Source organism: Saccopteryx bilineata, chromosome 2 (genome assembly GCF_036850765.1).
Source record: "Saccopteryx bilineata isolate mSacBil1 chromosome 2, mSacBil1_pri_phased_curated, whole genome shotgun sequence".
Lineage (NCBI taxonomy): Eukaryota > Metazoa > Chordata > Mammalia > Chiroptera > Emballonuridae > Saccopteryx > Saccopteryx bilineata.
The window spans coordinates 82813397-82833904 of NC_089491.1; the positions used below are offsets into that span (position 1 = coordinate 82813397).

General features: G+C 39.7%; 1 long non-coding RNA gene across 1 annotated transcript; it reads right to left on the reverse strand.

Annotated features, from left to right (window-relative positions):
- Window positions 1–15086: 15086 nt before the first annotated feature.
- Window positions 15087–17255, reverse strand: LOC136324451 (uncharacterized). Its single transcript, XR_010729095.1, has 3 exons — window positions 17092–17255; window positions 16801–16932; window positions 15087–15284 (listed from the first exon to the last, which is right to left on the reverse strand). It is a non-coding gene; the product is annotated as an uncharacterized lncRNA (long non-coding RNA).
- Window positions 17256–20508: the final 3253 nt, after the last annotated feature.

Here is a 20508-nt window from a genome sequence, read left to right on the forward strand (position 1 = left end):
CCATGTCAAAGATTCTTATTTCTGCTTTTCTCACTGAATTAATTGTATTAATTTAGCAATTATTTTGTTAGAATATTAAGCAAGAAAATGTTACAAAGTTCAGCTTCTGTGCATGAGTCTCTAAGAGGTGACTTCCATGATTTAGTTTTTGCTATTTATTTATTTATTTATTTATTTATTTATTTATTCTTTCATCCCAGCATATTCATATATTTATACATCCAATGTATATATTTTTTTACATTGTCCTACAATTCATAAAAATTTGTTTACTTTTATATTATTAAATTTGCATTCTCTTTTATTCTTTAAATTCTTATTGGCCCTGGCCAATTAGCTGTTGGTTAAGAGCACCATCTCGAAATGACAATGTTGCAGGTTCTATCCTTAGCCAGGGCATAGAAGAGAAGCAACCAAGGACTGAGTGGGACAAATGAATGCTTCCTTACCCTCTCCCCATTCTCTCCTTTCTTCTATCTCTATCAATAAATAAAAAAATTAAGTCCTGGACGAATAGCCCGGTTGCTTGAAGCACTGGCCCAGAGTGTGGATGTTGCGGGTTCAGTTCTTAATCAGGGTACATACAGGAGCAGCTTGATGTTCCTGTCTCTCTCTCCCTGCCGCCCTCAAACAATAAATTTTAAAAAATATTTTCAAGGAAAACTTCTTGAGTTCTTTTATTCTGAAAAGTAAAATTCCTAGTTTTGCTTTCTTCTATATATAACTGTTTTTTTTTCTATATAACTGTTAGAATAGCATTTGTCTATTAAGTCCTATAGAAAAATTTTATCACTTGTCAGAAATTGCCTATTAAAAGCTGGAAATCCACAGAATTGAAGGCCTGGGAAATATGCAATATGTTCAATGTTTTGAGCTGGTTGTAAATGATTTGCATCCAGTGAGCAAGGAGCAGGGGTAGTAATATCTGAATGAGTCATCTAGAGAGAAGTGGGAAAGATATATGGCATTTCCTGGATGATCCTGGCACCTGGTTCTCTTCCTTCCACCCTCTTTCCCGTCCTGCTTTACTGAATGCTGTCACTCCAGTGGTGGGGTTTAGCTGGTTCACAATGGTTTAGCCAAATGTATACCTAATTTTTGGTTGAGTTTGGCGAACCGGTTGTTACAATGGCACTTGTAATCAGGGTTCTCTCTAAGGCGGGCACCTGGGTAGCTAGCTGCCCAATGTGGAAATCACAAATTTACATTCCTTACTTTTTTTAAACACTCATCTGCGCAACAGCATATTCTGAGCTCCCGTAGTAATGTTCATTCTGTCCATAGGTGAAAAGTTGCAAGTGAGCGCACCAATCAAGAAGCAATATGGAAGTGTGACCTGTGGTGGTGCAGTGAATAAAGCATTCACCTGGAATGCTGAGGTCGCTGGGTTGAAACCCTGGGCTTGCCCAGTCAAGACATAGAAGAGAAGCAACTATTATGAGTTGATATTTCCTGCTCCTCTCCCCACTCCTTTTCTCTCTTTCCTCTAAAATCAATTTAAAAAAATATTTTTAAAAAAGAAGTAATATGGAAACTTTGATTCTATCAGAAACATCTTTAATAACAGTTTTATTGTTTTTTGTCAGATATTATTTAATATTTTCATTAATATTTTAAAACTTTTTTATAACAATCTAGTTTTTTGTACCTCTTTTATTGTTCTTATTTAAGTATAAAATGCATGAAACAACAAACTACCTTTTGGTATATCTTCATATATATATATAGGGCAGACAACAGGATGTTAAATTATTTGAATCCCAGCACTGAGTCACTCCCTTATCCAGTCCCTTCACTCCCCCACCTCACTGCCCAGCGGCACAGGTGCCCTGCTTCTGTTGTGTTTCAGCCTCTAGGTTTAGCTCAGAGTAGAAAGCTGAAAGGAGAGAGCGAAGGCTGAGTGGAAGCTCTGTGTTCTTTTTTATTTTTTTTAATTTTTTATTTATTCATTTTAGAGAGGAGAGGGAGAGAGAGAGAGGGAGGGAGAGAGAGAGAGAGAGAGAGAGAAGAGACAGAGAGAGAGAAGGAGAGAAGGGGGGAGGAGCTGGAAGCATCAACTCCCATATGTGCCTTGACCAGGCAAGCCCAGGGTTTCGAACCGGCGACCTCAGCATTTCCAGGTCGACGCTTTATCCACTGCGCCACCACAGGTCAGGCCGAAGCTCTGTGTTCTTCAAAACCATTTTAGGCAGGTCTCTTTCTATGAGTGTCTTGATGTATATTTTTGGGTCGAGAATAAATGCCATTGTTACAATTGTGAAATAGGTGCTGATGTAAAGGAAGTCAGCTGAGTTCACTTTATTGTGTGTGTTTTGTGTGAATTTATCAGATAACAGGGAGAAACATCAATTTGGGAGGAGTTTTTGAATCTTTGCCTTATATGACCTAGCCAATGCTTTAGTTTGATTTTCTATAAATTGTGGGTAAAATTTTTTAAATTTATTGATTGATTTAGAGAGAGAGGAAATGAGAGGGAGACTGAAACATCGATCTGTCCTTGTGTGTGCCATGACTCAGGGTCAAACCCACAACCTTTGCGTATTGGGAGGATGCTCTAACCAATGAGCAACCAGCCAGGGCAAATTGTGAATAATATTTTTAATACATTTTGGTCCTTTTTCTTTCTCTTCTCTATGACTTAGTCTTCATGGACCAGTTTATTTATTTATTTATTTATTTATTTATTTATTTATAACAGAGAGAGAATCAGAGAGAGGGATGGACAGGGACAGACAGACAGGAACAGAGAGATGAGAAGCATCAATCATTAGTTTTTTGTTGCGCATTGCAACACTGTAATTGTTCATTGATTGCTTTCTCATACATGCCTTGACTGTGGGCCTTCAGCAGACTGAGTAACCCCTTGCTGGAGCCAGCGACCCTGGGCTCAAGCTGGTGAGCTTTTGCTAAAACCAGATGAGCCCGTGCTCAAGCTGGCGACCTCAGGATCTCGAACCTGGGTCTTCTGCATCCCAGTCCAATGTTCTATCCACTGTGCCACCGCCCGGTCAGGCCATGGGCCAGTTTAAAAGCAGAAGAAAAGCTTGGCAATTCTGGACTTCCTCTGTGTCATTCTTCGATTGCGTGATACCTTTCAAATATTAAGATCTTTTCTATACAGTGTGTTATAGAATATACACATTTATATAATTATCTAAGTGTAAAATATCCAAATCTATATATGTATGTATATGTATATGAAATGTATATAAACATCTATATATATATACATATGTATAATATTTCCTTTTCATTCTGTTATAGTGTCTGAAAAATTCTCCTAGTAAGCTTTTCCCTGTCACTTTATTCTGAATATTTCTGTAGCCATACATTATTTCCTTCCCATGAGTTGCGAACATATTTATGAAACTATAGCCTGACCGGTGGAAGCTTAGTGGATAAACTAAGCAGCATCAGCCTAAGATGCTGAGGGCCCAGGTTCAAACCTCCAAGGTCAGTGGCTTGAGCGCAGGCTCATCCAGCTTCAGCATGAATAACTGACTTGAGTGTATGATCATCACACAATTCCATGGTCGCTGACTTGAGCCCAAAGTCGCTGACTTGAACAGGGGGTCACTGGCTCGGCTGGAGCAGCCACCTCCTTTCTCCCTGGTCAAGGCACATATAAGAAGCACTCAATGAACAACTAAAGTGCCTCAACTATGAGTTGATGCTTCTCATCTCTCTCCCTTCCTGCTTGTCTGTCTCTCTCTCTAAACACACACACACACACACACACACACACACACACACACACACACACACGTATGTGTATATGGAAAGTGTTGGAGACCCTGGAGGTAAAGCCAGCACATCTGCTACACACAAGCTGGTAATGAATCCAAGAGCTTATTGTGCAGGTGTTTAGGTGCTTTCAAGTTCTGATTTGACTGGTAGGAGCCTGCATCAGTCAAAAGACTTAATTTGCGTAATAAGCAAAAGTGAGCATCAAAGCCTGTGAAGTTATAAAAACCTGCAGTATTTGAAGAACTTGGAATGTAAGAAAAAGGGAAATTTTTGGTATACAAGTCTCTTGCTTTTCAGACTAATGGATGTCAAGTGTGTTATATTTCAGTTACTAATGTGTTGTTTGGCCAAGTAGGAGGTCTGCTGGTTTAGACTGTAACCATGGGCGCTGTTACAGTGAGGCTTCTCTACTGTCAGCTACATTTTAAGGCAAGTGTCAGGCTGGTGGCTGATGACCTAGCCAGGTTGATACATGAAATTATCATCACCAAGACTGTCCTGGAGAAAGAATGTTCATATTTTCAGCAGCCTCTCTGCTTCTCGGGAACAATGAGATCCTTAGAATGTTAAGAACTCAAACTGTGGAGCCAGGAGGCCTAGATTCCAAAATGTTGCTTTAATCTTGAAAATGTTAATATTCCTGTGGTCCTGTTTGCTTCCTCATGAAATGGGGATAATGAAAGGAACTACATCTGCCCATCTTGTTCACTCATGTGAACTAAAGTGAGTAGAACAAGACTGCCACATGAAGGGCCTGGGGAAACACCTGTTTCATAAATGCATGCACACAAAGGAGTGTTCAGAAGGATGATTCACAAATGTGCTTAGACAGTAGGTGCTCCAAAATGTTGTTCTTATTTACAATATTGTCATAATTTTACAGCTGAGTCATCTTGAGTATTAATGATATTGAGCTGACCCAAGTTTCTGCATGCATGCACTAACCATGTGAAATGCACATGGAAAAGGACCAACATCCATCACTCTGCCAGACAGAATGAGTAATTTGGTGTTCTTATCTAAAGTGAGTCTCTTGTGAGTTTGTTGGTATGATTTCCTTTCCTTGTTCCAAAACTGATTATATTGGGGGAAAAAATGAAAGAAAAATTATGTGGCTTGTTTTGCAAAGATGAAGGTTGGCCTTGGTACAAGAATTACTTTCCTTTAAGCCCCTGCCTGAGTAATCAGCTTATGTTCTTTCTTTACTTCTACTGTGACCTACACCCTCCCGTTGGCTATGAATTCAGTTGCATTGAATATATATAACTTACATTTTGTCATTTTGTTACTGAGAGTCAGACTTTTGTTCTATTCAGGCTTCCAACAGTTTAGAAAAGGGTTACTTTTATCAGGGAGGACAAACCTCATTACCCAGTCCATCTAATTAAATGCTAATTTTATTCCAAAGCAGCCTCACAGACACACTTTGAACATCTGAACAAGTGTCTGGGCAACTCATGGTCCAATCAAATTAACACATAACATTAACCATCACAAGAATCTAAAATAAAATAGTGTGAAGCCTAGTGGATTACTCAACTTGTATGTCTGTAACCCCAGGTATTTCATTTTCGGTTATATCCTTTCAACTGACTTAAAGCCACATGTGAACATTCTCTGGAACACTATGTGAGTGACTAAGGGTTTAATGCTAAGATTTGTTTCGGTCACAGAATCCTTCCCTTCTACAAAGAAGGAATAGCACAACATTTATATACAATTTTTGGCAATGGAGAACACTCAAGATGTCTATATGATGTGAAAGTATGTGCACCTAAGTGAGTTCCATGACTTCTCCCCCAAGTTGGTGGTGTGTTGTTCGGATGGATGAAATACCCCACAAGTCACTTTTACTGGAGCCCCAGATTCATAGAGAGCCTTACCCTTTTCACCTGTGCTTCAATCCTCCCCCTAATTATGTTATTTTTCTAGAACTGAGTTCATAAATGTGCACTACAAGGGCAGTTCAGACCTCAGCCTCCCCCAACAAATTTTATAGTGCGAATAGCATCTAAACCTTAAGTCCAGAAACACAGGCTACTTGGACTAATCCAAGTATAGCATCATCCACTTGCAGAGCACTGAGCTAGGCCTGCGGAAGATCCCCACCCCGTGTCCTGCACAAAGTTAGAGATACTATAGGCCTTTAGGGTTGTTAATAAAAGTGATAAATGCAATAAGCTTAACATTGTTGTGCCAGTAAAACTGGCAACTACTATCTTGCTGCATTTTCTCTCCTGGGTTCCTCCTGTCTTCTCAGGTGAGCTCTACACATCTTCAGCAGGCATCTCCTAAGTCTTTCCCTCCACTTGCTGCATAATAAGGGCGATTGTTATCATTTTCCTATTAGTATAGTTTGCTCAGCTTAAAAAAAGGGATAATGAGAATACTACATTGCATGCAAGATACTATCACTTGTTATATTCTCCATATGACCAGAACATAGCAACTAATAAAGTTATTATCATAATTAACTGAGTAAATTATAAAAAGTATTAAGGACATGTTAAGCATAGTTATGAGAATTATTACTATGACAGATGCATACAAAGATTTAAAAGCCATTATATCATGTCTCCCAAGAACTTGTTATGGCACATTTGTGACTTGCTCAGCTCGTAATGTCATTATGCAAAATTTAAACCTCTGTGAATTAAAATAGGATAACTGTTTTTTAGTATTGTATGAAGGTATGTACAAAATTTTTACTTCAATTATCAAGTGAAGTATTCTTATATCTATACTAGACAATACATTAAAAACACCAAAGGATATCCACTGAACACCAGTATAAAAGACAAACAGTGCACATAGTGCCTAAGAGATTTTAAGTAATAAACGATGTAACATTAAGTACAAACCCACATTATGCTGAAATGGAAAACCTCTTGATACAAATAGATTATGAATTTTTATGAAACTTATTCTTATGAGAAGACATTTTGAAAAAAATACAATTCAATGAAAAATCGTGGTTATAGAAAAAGATGAATGCTTACTACAAAACTTGGGCTTAAAAAAAAGAAGAAAAGAAGATTTTTGTAAGGTAAAATAAATTACTTAAGGGAATCACTAGGTCGTAAGATATTGCCCAGGATGACAATTCTTTCCATTAAAAATGAGATAAGCAGAGAATTAATTTTGAAATACTATTGATGAGGATGTTTCCCATTAAGCCAAGAAATTATACTAAAGTCTAGTTTTGGCCTAAATAATATATTTTAATTTAATGTGAGTTTTAATACTTAGTTTTAAACTTTAAAATATATATCTTTTCGACCCTTTAACACTGTTAAAGAAATTAACTATTAAAATTGAGTGCAATATTACACACACACACACACACACACACACACACACACATTTTCCTTTAGGTCTCAGACGTGCCCCCAGATTATTCCACGGTAATATTGACTATTTCGTGGGATCCTGTCCAGATTGCAGATGTTTTCCTCCTTTCCCTGAATTCGCGTCTGTCCTCGAGAAATAATCCTGAGTCTGAACACCTACCATAGCACGCTCTGATTTGGAGACGTGAACCCCTGAATAAATTGGCACTTTTCTAGGCCGATGTGGCTAAAATGCTTTCCGAGGAAGGAAAGATCACCGCAGGAGTAGGTCCAGCTGAAGGTGAAAGCCCGGGTTTCCCCCGTAGCGGAGGCGCTCAAGGCCAAGGCTCTGGACCTCGAGGCTTGTCCTGCTGGATGGTATCTCAGTTTGGTTGTTACGGCCGGTTCTAGCGCCCCCTTCCGGCCGCTGTGCCTCAGCGAAGGGAGCGCTGCGTGCGGAGTGGTGGCAGCCCACCGAAAATTTCACCCAGGCCCTGGTGAAGTGCTCAATTTCGGAACTCCCTAGTCTCTTTGCTGATGGCATGGGTGATGTCCTCTTGCATCCCTCACGTTTTTCCCGTTTGTATAAGCTTTCTTATATGTTCCCTGTCATTCCCCATATTCACGTATGTTGCTAGCATATATATTTGCCCTTTTTAATCCCCAAGACCCACTAGCTTAGTGTTTTCAATAGAGGAATCATATCTCATTCTGGTGCTGGGACAAATAACCCTCATGGGCTTGTCTTCCATGCTTCTTATATATTTGCCATAAGAATTATTGAGTAATATATTTGAAACACGTGGCATACATTAAATTTAGTTATTTTATAATTACCATTAAAATTTTGTTGATTATATTTTAGACTCAGACATCATTGCCAATCAGTCATTTCATTTCTTTTATTATATAATCAAAATACTTTGCTATTTGGTCAATGATCTACACATTTTGAAGTGAAAAGACATGAATGAGAAGTTACACTTTGTAACCAGTGAAGTAAGAGTCAATAAATAAACTCAATGTGTTAGAAATAAGGCTTCACAGAATATAAAGGTATGGTCCAAAACATGCAGTTTGCTCAGGCATCTAATGTTGTGGATTAAAAGGTGGAGTTTGGAATCTGACACTGTAAATGTTAAAACCTGAATTTTCCATTTATTTATTAGATTGTTCTATTTATAGGAAATGAGACTATTAAACATGCAGTTTCAACACTTATTGGGAGGGTTAAATGATTCTGGTAGAAAACACAAAGTAATCTGTAGTTGCTGCCATCATCACCATCATCATCATTTGTGATAAAGACTGAATGAATTCTGTGGAGTTGGTCTCATAGGTGCTTGGTGATTCTGATCAAAGCAGCACTGTAATATTTAATTAGTAATCAATTCAGAATTCATGTGTGATAAAGAAAGTGAAGGTAGTATCAAGAAATGTGTTCTGGCCCTGGCCAGATGGCTTGGTTGGTTAAGAGCTTCATCCCAAAGCAGAGAGATTGCTGGTTTGATCCAGGGTCAGGGCACGTACAGGAACAGATCGATGTTCCTGTCTCACATTCTCTCTGCCCCTTCCTTTATCTATAAAGTCAATTTAAAAAATAAAATGTGTTCTGGTTTCCCAAATAATGTGGACAAAGAAATAATTCTAATGAAATCATGCCATAACCCCTAATACCTTGGGATCTTCTTATCATGGTGTTATGGACTAAATGTCTGTGGGGCCTAAAACTCATATGTTGAGATTCTAGCCCCAATGTGAAAATTTAGGGGAAAGTTGGGATTAAATAAAGTGATAAAGGTGGAGCCGCCATGATGGAATTAATGCTTTTATAAGAGTCACAAATAGCTTCCTTTCTCCTCTCTCTACCACATGAGGATACAAAGAGAAGAGGGCCGTCTGCAACCCAGAAGAGGACTCTCAACAGAACTCAATCATGCTGGCACCCTCATCTTCAACTTCCAGCCTCCAGAATTGTGACGGATACGTTTGTTGTGTAGTATTAGCCTATGGTAATTAGGTCTACGGTAATTTTCTATAGCAGCCTGAACTAAGACACATGGCATCATTTCTTTAGTGCCTACAATATACTAGTTGAGACTGTGTTTAAATATTTGAAGTTTAAACTATACTTGACAGAGATGAAATTGTCTTGTAGAATTATTTTCAGCCCCTTTCTTTAAAAGGAAGACTTGGCATCTGTGCTCAGAGGTAAAAAACTTAGAGGCAGAAACAAAAAGAATGGGAACGATGGCCTCATCTGACAGGCATTGAGTATTAATAAGAGAAAAACAATAAGAAGGAGAATGAGGCAATAGGAAATAATACTCTGGTGTTTGGTTCCTCCCAGATTATAATCCCAAATAAATTTTTAAAGTAATTTTTATTCCTTAGGTTTTGAAGACATTTTGGAGGCCACATGACCAATAGTTCCTTACCGTGGCTTGGTCTAAATATTAGCATCAAATATCCCTTTAATTAGTAAACAGTGAGAAAGAGGCAGTGAAATAAGACACTTGTTGGACTTCATGAACCAAAGTCAGTGAATTTCAGTCTCAGGAGAGTCAAAACGTTTTTCCTTTATTCCTGAGTTTTCCTGTCAACTTGTTAATGAAGAAAGATTCCTACATGATTCCAGGGCCTAAATTATTTTTCTCTCTTTTCCTAGCACCCTTGAATAGGTGAGGCAGAGAACATGGGTTCTTCTAAATACGATCTGCTCAGGGGGAAATGTTCTTAAGTCAGTAGGTCATTTTGTCTGGTTTCTTGATAGACCCTCATACTCTTTAATGTAAAAGTGGGTGTGTAATACCCTTCAGACAGGGACTGATAAGAAAAGTATGGACTAACTGGTGAATTCAGAATCATCAAATGTTTAAATACTTTTTAAATTTTACAGTTTGTAATATGTTGGCCTCCAGATGTTTCTGAATACACTGTATTTCTATACATGTATAAAATTATCATAAATATTTAAGTACATAAAGACTTAATGTATGATGTATAACATATCAAAGAAAAATCTCAATTTGATGTCTGATTTTACTTATTCATGATCCTAATGTTAAATCCTAGGCACCAGATTTTTAAAAGTTCCTACTGACATGAGGAAATTTGTTTTTCCTTGCCAAACAATTGTATATTTTAAGTATTCAGAAGCTAACCCCTCCTGTTTTTAATAAACTGTTCAAACATTATTTAAATTTTTCTTGGAATAGTTTTAACATCCTGAATAGTGATAAATACACTTACAGAAAACCGATCTGCCTGAGAAAGCGATGGAGGTGCAGCCCATCTCCATCCCCCCCTCAGTCTCACATTTAGACCTTACATCCCTTTATGAAGCACTGGACCTCTTACCCGCCCCATGCCTCACCGTGGTGCATTCTAGAAGGCTTCATTCCTGAGAAGGGGTCTCTTGGTAGGAAAGCAGAAGAGGTGTTAGTAAGGTGCTTACACTTTATCACTTACCGCCTCTCTCTCCTGTATATCATCTTCTGATTACTGGGTGATTTTGATAAACATTAAATGTGCTTTATTTTCTCTTTTTTTAGTAATATTTTTTTTAGTTGACTTGAGGGGGAGAGAGAGACAGGAGCATCAATGTGCTCTATGTATGTGCTCTGATGGGATCAAACCAGCAACATTTGTGCTTCAGGATGATGCTCTAACCAAACATGCTATCCAACCAGGGTGTAAATGTGCTTTATTTTTACCTCCATCCTAAATATGATGAGTCTTCAGTCCTACCAACCCTTGTATTATCTTGCTCCTGTCATTCTGTTCATAGCCAACAACTTCTTGAATGTTCTCTGCGAGATCTGTCCCTACTTCTTCACAGACAGATCTGTCTACACTTCTCCACTCACTGTAATGTGTCTCTAGCCTCTCTGTTCTCCTGTATGGCTCAGGCAAATTTTACAGTAAACCACACCTTACTCAGGTCACAGGTCACCCTCAGTCACTCGTGACTGACATTTCAGAAGCATTTGACACTGCCCACATCCTCCATTTAAAGTCTGCCCTTCATCTGGCTGCTGGGCCATCACCATCTCCTGCTTTTCTGCTCCCCACTCCTTTCCTTTGTTGACCACCCCTTTCATCTTCGGGATTCTGTTGTTCATCAAAATGCTCAGATAGGTACCACACCTCAGTCTCTCAGCACTTATAGTCTCAAAATTCCCAACTGTTTCAAATGTTATCTGTATGATTATGACTGGCATATATATGTAATTACTCAGAATCATATCTCCAAACATGAGGTCTGCATTTCTTCCTGCTACCCTAGACTACCTGCACTTTACATGTCCAAAATGGACCATCAGGCTTTTACCAGGCCAGCTTCTCCAGATCCTTGGGGTAGCAGCTTAGCAGTGGCTTGCACCAATATTCCTGACCCATACAAGCCTTACATGCTCCAAGGATCCCCTGCTGATGTTATATGCATCAGCGTTAATTAAATTCAATGCTCTGCTGCCATATCCCCACCAGCTGAAAGAAGCTCTGTGATAGCAGGCCGTGGGTCTATTTTTGCCTTGTAGCTGGACCCACTACAGTACCAACAAATAGAGGATACATTCACTACTTGTAGAAATTTTAATTCTATGGATCTATATTTCACCTTAGTTTCTGATTCATGAAACTTCTGAAATTGAATCAACAATTTTTCCAAGAAAGCATGAGTGAAACTGAATAGCTATAATGTGCCACAATTTCTCATGCATGTTCTTCACAGCCCTAGGAAGGGTCTACCACTTGATTACATACCTTTAACCCTGTGTTCTCTGCCACAGTGCTCCATTATAGAAATTAGTATCTGTCGAGCAGAAAAGATATATTTTCTCACTTTGTTAAAGATGGTGCTGCCCACATGCAAGGCTGTCACCTAGGTGATAATATTAATGCCCTTCTTGCTTGCAAAGGGGCGTGGTTGTGCTAATGTGTGTTGGGGGAAGGTTTCTGCCAAAAGATTTTAAAAGGTGGAGCTAGGAGGCCAACTGAGGAGAGATCATGTTGTTCCAGGGGAAATTGGCCTTGTTCTTGTAGAGAGGAACAGCCCACGCTGTAGCAGGGCAGCGAAAGGCCACCTGGAGGAGAGGAGGCAGCCAAAATGGCAGAATGGTGAAGGAGAAGCTAGTTTGTGGAGGAGAAGGAGATGGGAAACAGAGGTGAATAAGACTGGTGAGGCCTGACCAGGAGGTGGCGCAGTGGATAGAGCATCAGATTGGGATGCGGAAGGACCCAGGTTCGAGACCCTGAGGTCGCCAGCTTGAGTGCGGGCTCATTTGGTTTGAGCAAAGCTCACCAGCTTGAACCCAAGGTCGCTGGCTCCAGCAAGGGGTTGCTCGGTCTGCTAAAGGCCCGTGGTCAAGGCACATATGAGAAAGCAATCAATGAACAACTAAGGTGTTGCAACGCACAATGAAAAACTGATGATTGATGCTTCTCATCTCTCTCCGTTCCTGTCTGTCTGTCCCTGTCTATCCCTCTCTCTGACTCACTCTCTGTCTCTGTAAAAAATAAATTAAAAAAAAAAAGACTGATGAGGTGGAAGCCTTTGATTCTAGGAAAACTCAGATGAGTCAGTAGCTATGTGAGCCCTGACTGAGTGGGTTTTGAAGCCCAGTGTGTGTATTTACTCACTTGCCCAGTGCAAGTCTAGAATAAAGGAAAATGGAACACCAGTTTTCGGCTCTGTTGATTCCTTAGCATCTCTCCAAATCAAATGAGAACCTGCGTTGCGTTGGCCAGGAGGCTTTGATGGCGGCTATGGTTACTGGCTATACAGTATCTTTGTTTATTTACCCATATATTCACAAATACAAGTCAATTACTCAGAGCAGAGAGACTTCAAAATATTTTATTAATTAGGAAAATGAAACAAATACATTTATTTCCTTTGAATTTTCTTGCAGAATAAATGTTTAAGGGCACTTTGTATCTCTTTGAGAATTGAGTAAAAACTAACATTAAAATATAGATTTCACACCCCAAAGAAAAGGAAAACAGAACACAAAGCTGCCATAACATAATATGAAAATAAATTTTGTAACACAGTAATCATTATAAATGGATAAATTCTAATTACTACAAATTAAAAAGGGATATTTTCCTGATTCAAATTAGTTGCCTCATTTCAGTGAAAAACAATCTACTGCCTGACCCGTGGTGGCGCAGTGGACAGAGTGTCAGTCTGGAATGCTGAGGTCTCCAGTTTGAAACCCTGGGCTTGCCATGTCAAGGCACCCAGGAGAAGCTTCCTGCTTCTCCCCCACTCCCACCCTGCTTTTCACTTTCTCTCTCTCCTCTTTCTAAAATGAATAAATAAAATCTAGAAAAAAAATTTGCCAAGATGACTCAATGCTTTGTACATAAAAAAGTTTTTGAATTGAGTGAATACATTTAAGCTTGAGGTTTACAAGTAGATTAGACTTATAAGTAGATACGAATGAATTCTGTAGATGATACAGAGACAGCACTTACTGAAAGGACTTCTTGACTTCCAGGCTGATAATGTGACAGGCACAGCAGCTGGAGACTCTCTTTCTCAGTAGAGGCCAGTTCTTTGGAAATACCTCTTCACAGCCGGGCTAGAGTCCTCATTGCCCAGGAGGGCCTTCTCCTCCCCCATCTCCAGCACCCAGTTGCTCTCCCAAGTCTCCCAACTGCTGACCAGAACCAGTGAGGAGTTTCAGCTGTTTGTGCTGAGGAGGTAGAAGATCCTCTGACATCACATGGAGACGGAGGTGGCCTGAGATTTTTGGCATTGGTTGCCATCAGCTACCTCTGGGGGAACCTGAAAACATCCTTGTCCTTGAGGCAGGAAAACTGGAAAAATTCCCCCCTCCAGTTCAGAACTGTGAAGGTCTCCTGCTTTGGCACACCATGGTTGTAGGACCAAGTCACAGCTAAGCATACAGGCAGAGCTGGAGACATCAATTTCGGTGTCATCTGCAAAGAGGTTGCTGAGCCCCTAGTGAGCTAGGTGATGCAGCTGTCTGGCCCAGGGGGCCTTTACCCAGCTGTCCCGAGCACCTTCTTGCAAATCAGATTCTTAATAGGCCAGGATGATCATTTTCTGTACTTATTCCAATTTTGTTTCTACTTTTTTCCAATTTCTCTTCATTTATGGTCATAACTTCAACAGTTCTTTTGCACCTTCATTACAATGGAAAATGGCAGAAGGCTCAATCCAATAGGATGTATTCACCTAAATGAGACCCAAGCTTGAAGTGAAAACCTGAGTCACAATCTATCTTTCTTTTGAATTCTAATAAGAGGACTTAGAGTTTTAATCGTGGAGCCCATTCTAACATTTCTTAAAATGCACTGAAATAGAAGCTGCCTCATCTTCCTGCATTTTCCTTTTAACGGGCTAATATACTAGATTGTAATTCTTCCATGTTTCACTTTAAAATTTTTATTTATTTACTTCTTTATTTCTAGACACAGCGAGGAAAGGACAGGAAGACATTGATTTGTTCTTCCATTTGTTTATGCATTCATTGGTTGATTCTAGTATGTGCCCTGACACGGTATAGAACCCGAAATTACAGCCTATCAGAGTGACACCCTAACCTACCCAGCTGCCCTGTCAGTACCGTCCACGTCTCTTTATTGGAGTCATAGCAGCATAGCTCACATTTTCTGACACAGTCTGCAGATAATAGCTGCATAAAACTGATCAAGTGTTAATTTATATAGTTTTCTTCATTCTGTCCCCCAAAATGTGATGACTGCACAGATGTGACATACAACATGTTTGGAAATGTGGATTCAGGGGAAGTAAGACATAGATGGTGACCACCCTCCAGGGAGCAGGGAGAACAGACACTGAGGCATGATTCGCATTAATGAAGCACCAGCATCCTCAGTACAGCTAAGAGCAAATTCATAGGATGAAGGGGACAAACTGAAAGGCAGGAGAAAGTTCACTGTCTGACAAATGTCTGTGGTTCCTAAATTTATTTATTTATTTAAAATTTTTACATTGATTAGAGAGAGAAACATCAATTTATTGCTCCACTTAGTTGTCCACTCACTGGTTGCTTCTAGTACATGCCCTGGCCTGGGATCATAGCTGAGCCATCATACTGGGGATGATGCTCTATCCACTGAGAACCCAGACAGGGAGAATTTAAATGACATCAGATGCTCATTTCCTCTTCTGAAAAACTGACATAGCTTTAAAAGCAGACACACAGAACACTGTAAAGATTAAATAAATCAAATTTTGCAAATTACAGGCTGAGAATCTGAACATAGAGAATGACAGTTGTCTTTAGTATTAACGTAATATACAATAATCTGTACAGTCCATATTCAGCCAAGCCTAGTCAGGCCAACACAAGCTTTGATGGTAACTGCTTAAATACTCAGGGTGTGCCTGTGGAGGTCCCCCAGCAAATGGCAACTCTAGACGAGGGGAATTGTCTGTAGGACTGAGAAGGAACAGAGCCCCATTTCCACCCTTAGATCTGTCTGAGATACTAATGAGAGAATCTTAGAACTTACTCTGCAGGGAACCACTGTGGAGGAAAGTTGCCTGACAAAACATTGCTGTTCTGTGAATGGTATAAATAAACTAAATAACCCTTTCTTTGCCTCAAATTGTAACTCTGGTGATAAAATAGTAAAAAGAAAAAAGAAAAAGGCAAGGGGAGTGGTGATGATAAGAAAAGAGACATACTGCCATTTCAGCCACTGAAGATGGCAACCCTAGTTCAAAAGCCATATCCTGGGTTAGTAGCACAGAATTTAGAAAAGCATCAAATGTAGGAATCGAGATAAATAATAGTTTCAGGCAATACTAAAAAATGAAAACTAATGCCAAAACATCTATGATGAACAAAATAGTAAAACCTAAAAGACACGAAATGCCCTTGCACTTGACAGGCCCTCAGAGTCTTACAAAGGAAGGGGGCGTGGTGCAAATACAATTTTGGCAAATTCCATTCAGTCTACAAAATTCTAACCAAAGAAAATGTTAAGATTTAAACTTCAAAATGTTTTCAACTGTTGTACACAACACTAATTTTTATTTTTAACAGGTGGAGTAACATGAAAGTTTTCCAGTAACGTGAAATTAAAGAAAAATTATTCAGTAGCATCAGGGAGTCACGAGAAACTGTCCAACCTAGCAGTGCAGGCGGTCCCAGGGTTAGGAATGAGATGGGGTCTGTAGGTCCTCAAGCTGAATTTGTATATAAGTTGGAACAGCTACATTTACCTAGTAAATGCAACTTGAACAGATGTTTGTCTTAACACAGTATTTATATTTTACCTTTCTGTGCATAGAAATACTTAAACATTTTCAAACCTACAGAACCTATCTCATTCCTAACCCCGGTACCAACTGTCCTCCCAATTGAAAACAAATCATCTTGAAAATACAAATGAGTTCGCTTCCATAAAACCAAAAATGTAAAATTATATTCAATACTTGTTTTGGCATCAATAAAATACAGTTTAAATAAGTTAAAGTTTAATACATGCTGTTTTAAGACTCTGAATATTAAAAATTAAAACATTTTCAACTTTCTGTTATTTAATAAAACATTTGGGTTTTTAAAAGTTTAATGAAATGATGTTTAAACGTTAAAAGTATTTTTAAATGTTACGCTTGATACTCATATTTACTATCAAAACACTGTAATATTTTGGAAACTTTACAGAAATGCTGTTTTAAGATTCCCACTGCTCAGTTAGTTGTTCTGCACGTTACCGCAGCGCCCGGGACGCAGTCACGCCGAAAGTCACCGCACGATCACAGCCCGCACAGACCCCCGGCGCGGCCGCCGCGCCCCCGCTCCCATACCTGAATCTGTCGGCATCTCGCGAAGGAACGATCCGGAACCTGTAAAATGACCAAACATGCCCTGACTCCCGGGCTCCCGTCCCTCAGTGAACGGGTTCTTAGAAAAAAAAAAAAAAAAAGCCTCGCTAGAGTTTCTGTGCGAAAGCAGAGCGCACACTCGGGGAAAGTGCGGAACAGGCGAGGTTCTCTGCTCCGTACCTAAGAAAAATGCCCCCGGCGGAGCCCAGGCAGAGCTCTATCTTCCGCAGTCAGGGCCGCTGAAAGGAAGGACTTTCACTCACTATTGAAACAACTGCTCCAGGCGGCCGCCACCTTGTTTTTCCCCTGAGAGACTCAAAACAATGAATGCTCCCAGGCCTGCGTTTTCCCTACCCCAGCTCCAGAAAAGGTCGCCTGCGCGCCCTCTAGCGGCCGCTGGAGATTCGTGCCTCCCAGGAACCTTGAAGGAAACTTGGCTGACTTTGCCCTGGCTGCCGGCCCTGGCTGCCCTCCCGGAACCACTAGCATTCTCAGTGACCCAGATTTAAGTGTGACTAGTAGCAGGAAGTGATGCTATGCCCCTTGATGGAGACATACTTCGGATCCATAACCGAGACACCCTGAGAATCTTGAAAAGTCGCCTGCGCGCCCTCTAGCGGCCGCTGGAGATTCGTGCCTTCCAGGAACCAAGAAGGAAGTTAACTTGGCTGACTTTGCTCGCGCCCGCCCTGGCTGCCCTCCCGGAATCACTAGCATTCTCAATGACCCAGATTTAAGTGTGACTAGTGGCAGGAGTGATGCTCTGCTCCATCCCTGCTTGCTCCCTTGATGGGGACATACTTCGGATCCATAGCCCAGACACCCTGAGAATCTTGAATCTTTTGGAACAGCTAAGTAGAATCTCCCCTTCAGTCATGCCTGAATGACAGAAACAACTTCAATTTCCTTTGGGAAAGACAGACAATCACCCAATAGCAGAAGACACGACACACTATTACCACCATCTGATGCTATAGCCGATCTTCAACCTCTTGATCACAGAATACAGCCATGCTACCTGAAACCGCACCCTCCTCTATCAAGTACTCTCTAGTCTTGATCAGAGCCTGGAACGCCTGAAGTAGACAGAAGAAGAAAAATCTGGCTTGTCCGTATTTGGGAATTCTAGTCTGGAAGGACTTCCAAAAGGTCTGTTGCTACTTGAAAGACAAAATATACAGCTCCTGTGCAGAGGCCCTGGGTGCAGAAGAAAATATTGGGCCCCTTAAAAAAGAGAGAGACAGGGAAAATAAAAATACATGTTAACCATATTTTTGAATAAATAAAAAAATATTACGTACCATTAATGTTAAAATTGCACATATAAAACCAAACTTGGTGTCATTAGAAAAATGTGTAAAGTTGGGGTTTTGTGGGGCCCTTCAGAAGTTGGGGCCCAAGGTGCAACCGGTGAACCCCCATTAAATCCACCTCTCCTCCTGTGCATGGGAGGTTGTCAAGAGTCAAAATTTAAAGTTTGCCTTGCCAATATGTAAGAATCCTAAAGGAAAGGTCATAAAATGCAGAAGTGATTATGCTTGTGACTCTTCCTATCATTTGTATTGCTTTCAGAGCACCAAATATATTCTTAAATCACATTTCTGCACCTGCTGAAAAATACTAGAAACCTAAATCATGGGCTTATTTAAAAAATATATTGTAGATTATGAATTTACAAACTTATGTTATTTTTTTATTTTTTATTTTATTTATTCATTTTAGAGAGGAGAGAGAGAGGAAGAGAGAGACAGAGAGAGACAGAGAGAGAGAGAGAGAGAGAGACAGGCGGGAGGAGCTGGAAGCATCAACTCCCATATGTGCCTTGACCAGGCAAGCCCAGGGTTTCAAACCGGCGACCTCAGCATTTCCAGGTCGATGCTTTATCCACTGCACCACCACAGGTCAGGATACAAATTTATGTTAAAGAGAATAACATGACCTATTAAGTAAACAATTTTGTTAAATAATTTTTAAATGTGTTTAAGTTTTTTTGGTGTGTGTGTGTGGGAGGCAGTGATGAGTATATTTACTGTTTCCAAAGTGTGAAGTTCAATTTTTATGGTAAGGTTCTTCAGAACAGTATTTTGTTAAAGACATTTATTTGTCAGTTTAGTTAATGCTAGATGTTCTAAGTGGTAAACAAAAAACTATCCATACTTTGATCAGTAAAGAAGTTTATTTTTCCGTTGTACAGGAGCATAATGCAAGCATTCCTGACCAGATGACTCTACTCTTTGGCTATTGTGTAAAAAGTGATTGAAGGTCATGGGTACTTTCTTTCTTGAGGCATTACCATATTCAATATGTGACACCAAATTTATCTGACTACTTGAGTCTATTCTATTCAGTTGTAAAAAAATATAATTATGGTTGATCCACTGGGATGATCAAGGCTGTGACTGTACAGGGCAATATCACTTCTGCCCCTATTACTTGGTCATAATTTCTTCTCATGGGATATATTAAGTGCAAAGAAGTTGAGAGAAATAGACCCTACGGTGGTGATCAGTGGAAAAGGAGACAACTTGAATGAATAAGACCACTCTTCATCTTTATTCTATTTGCACTAAAGATTTTTGGCTGAAAAAAAAATGAATGTGATCTTAGGGAGCCCATGAAATCCTAGGGATTGGACTAGATGCTAAGAACAAAGGTTGAGTAAAGGAATTTTTTCTCCTTAGGTATTTTATAGGTTCTTGGGAGGTATACCATGGAGCAAATAGATCAGGTCATATCTTAGGTCATTCAGGGTGTTTTAACAAAATAGCAAAGACTGAATCAATTGTATAGAACAGAAATTTCTTGCTCACCATTCTGAAGGCTGAAATTCAAATCAGGGTGTCAACATAAGAGTCTGCTTATTGGTTGAACGCTACTGAGTTCTCCCAGTATTCTCTCACAGTAAAAGAGTGAGGGATCTATGTTAGGCCTCTATTATGAGGGCATGAATTCCATTCATGAGGGCTCTACCCTCATGCACTAATTATTTCCCAAAGACCTCACTACATTATAGCATTATTTTGGGAGCTAGGACTTCAACATATGGATTTTGTGGGAACATAAACACAGAAACCATAGCAGGTTATTAAACACTACACATCTGGCATCTATAAGAGAGAATACAACATATTTAGAAAATAAAAAAGGATGAGCAGGTTAGGAGGCAAAAGCAGCAGACCAAGGATTCAGGGTTTAAACTCTTACTTGTGACCTGACATAATGCTCTAATGAAAATCTGATAACCCGCTTCTGTAACAATTACTTTATGAGGGATCGTACTGCACTTGGTGCCAAGCAGAACTCAGTAAGTAAAACAGAGTCCAGTTACTAAAGGGATGATTTCCCAAGAGCTTTCTCCTACCTACCAGTGAAAAGTGGGAATCTGGGGGCTGATGCAACATAACTTTTTAAACAAACTGAAAAGAGTTTAGGATCAAATCTGAAAGTTAACTCTTTACATAAAAATAGTCAATATTAGTCCAGTTCCTTTATTTATCATGATGGTGTCCTTTTGTTTGAGAAGAATAGACTTGATCAGAAACTCTGAAAGACCTTTGAGAAATTTGAAATTTCATGCAAAAATACAAAGAAAGATTT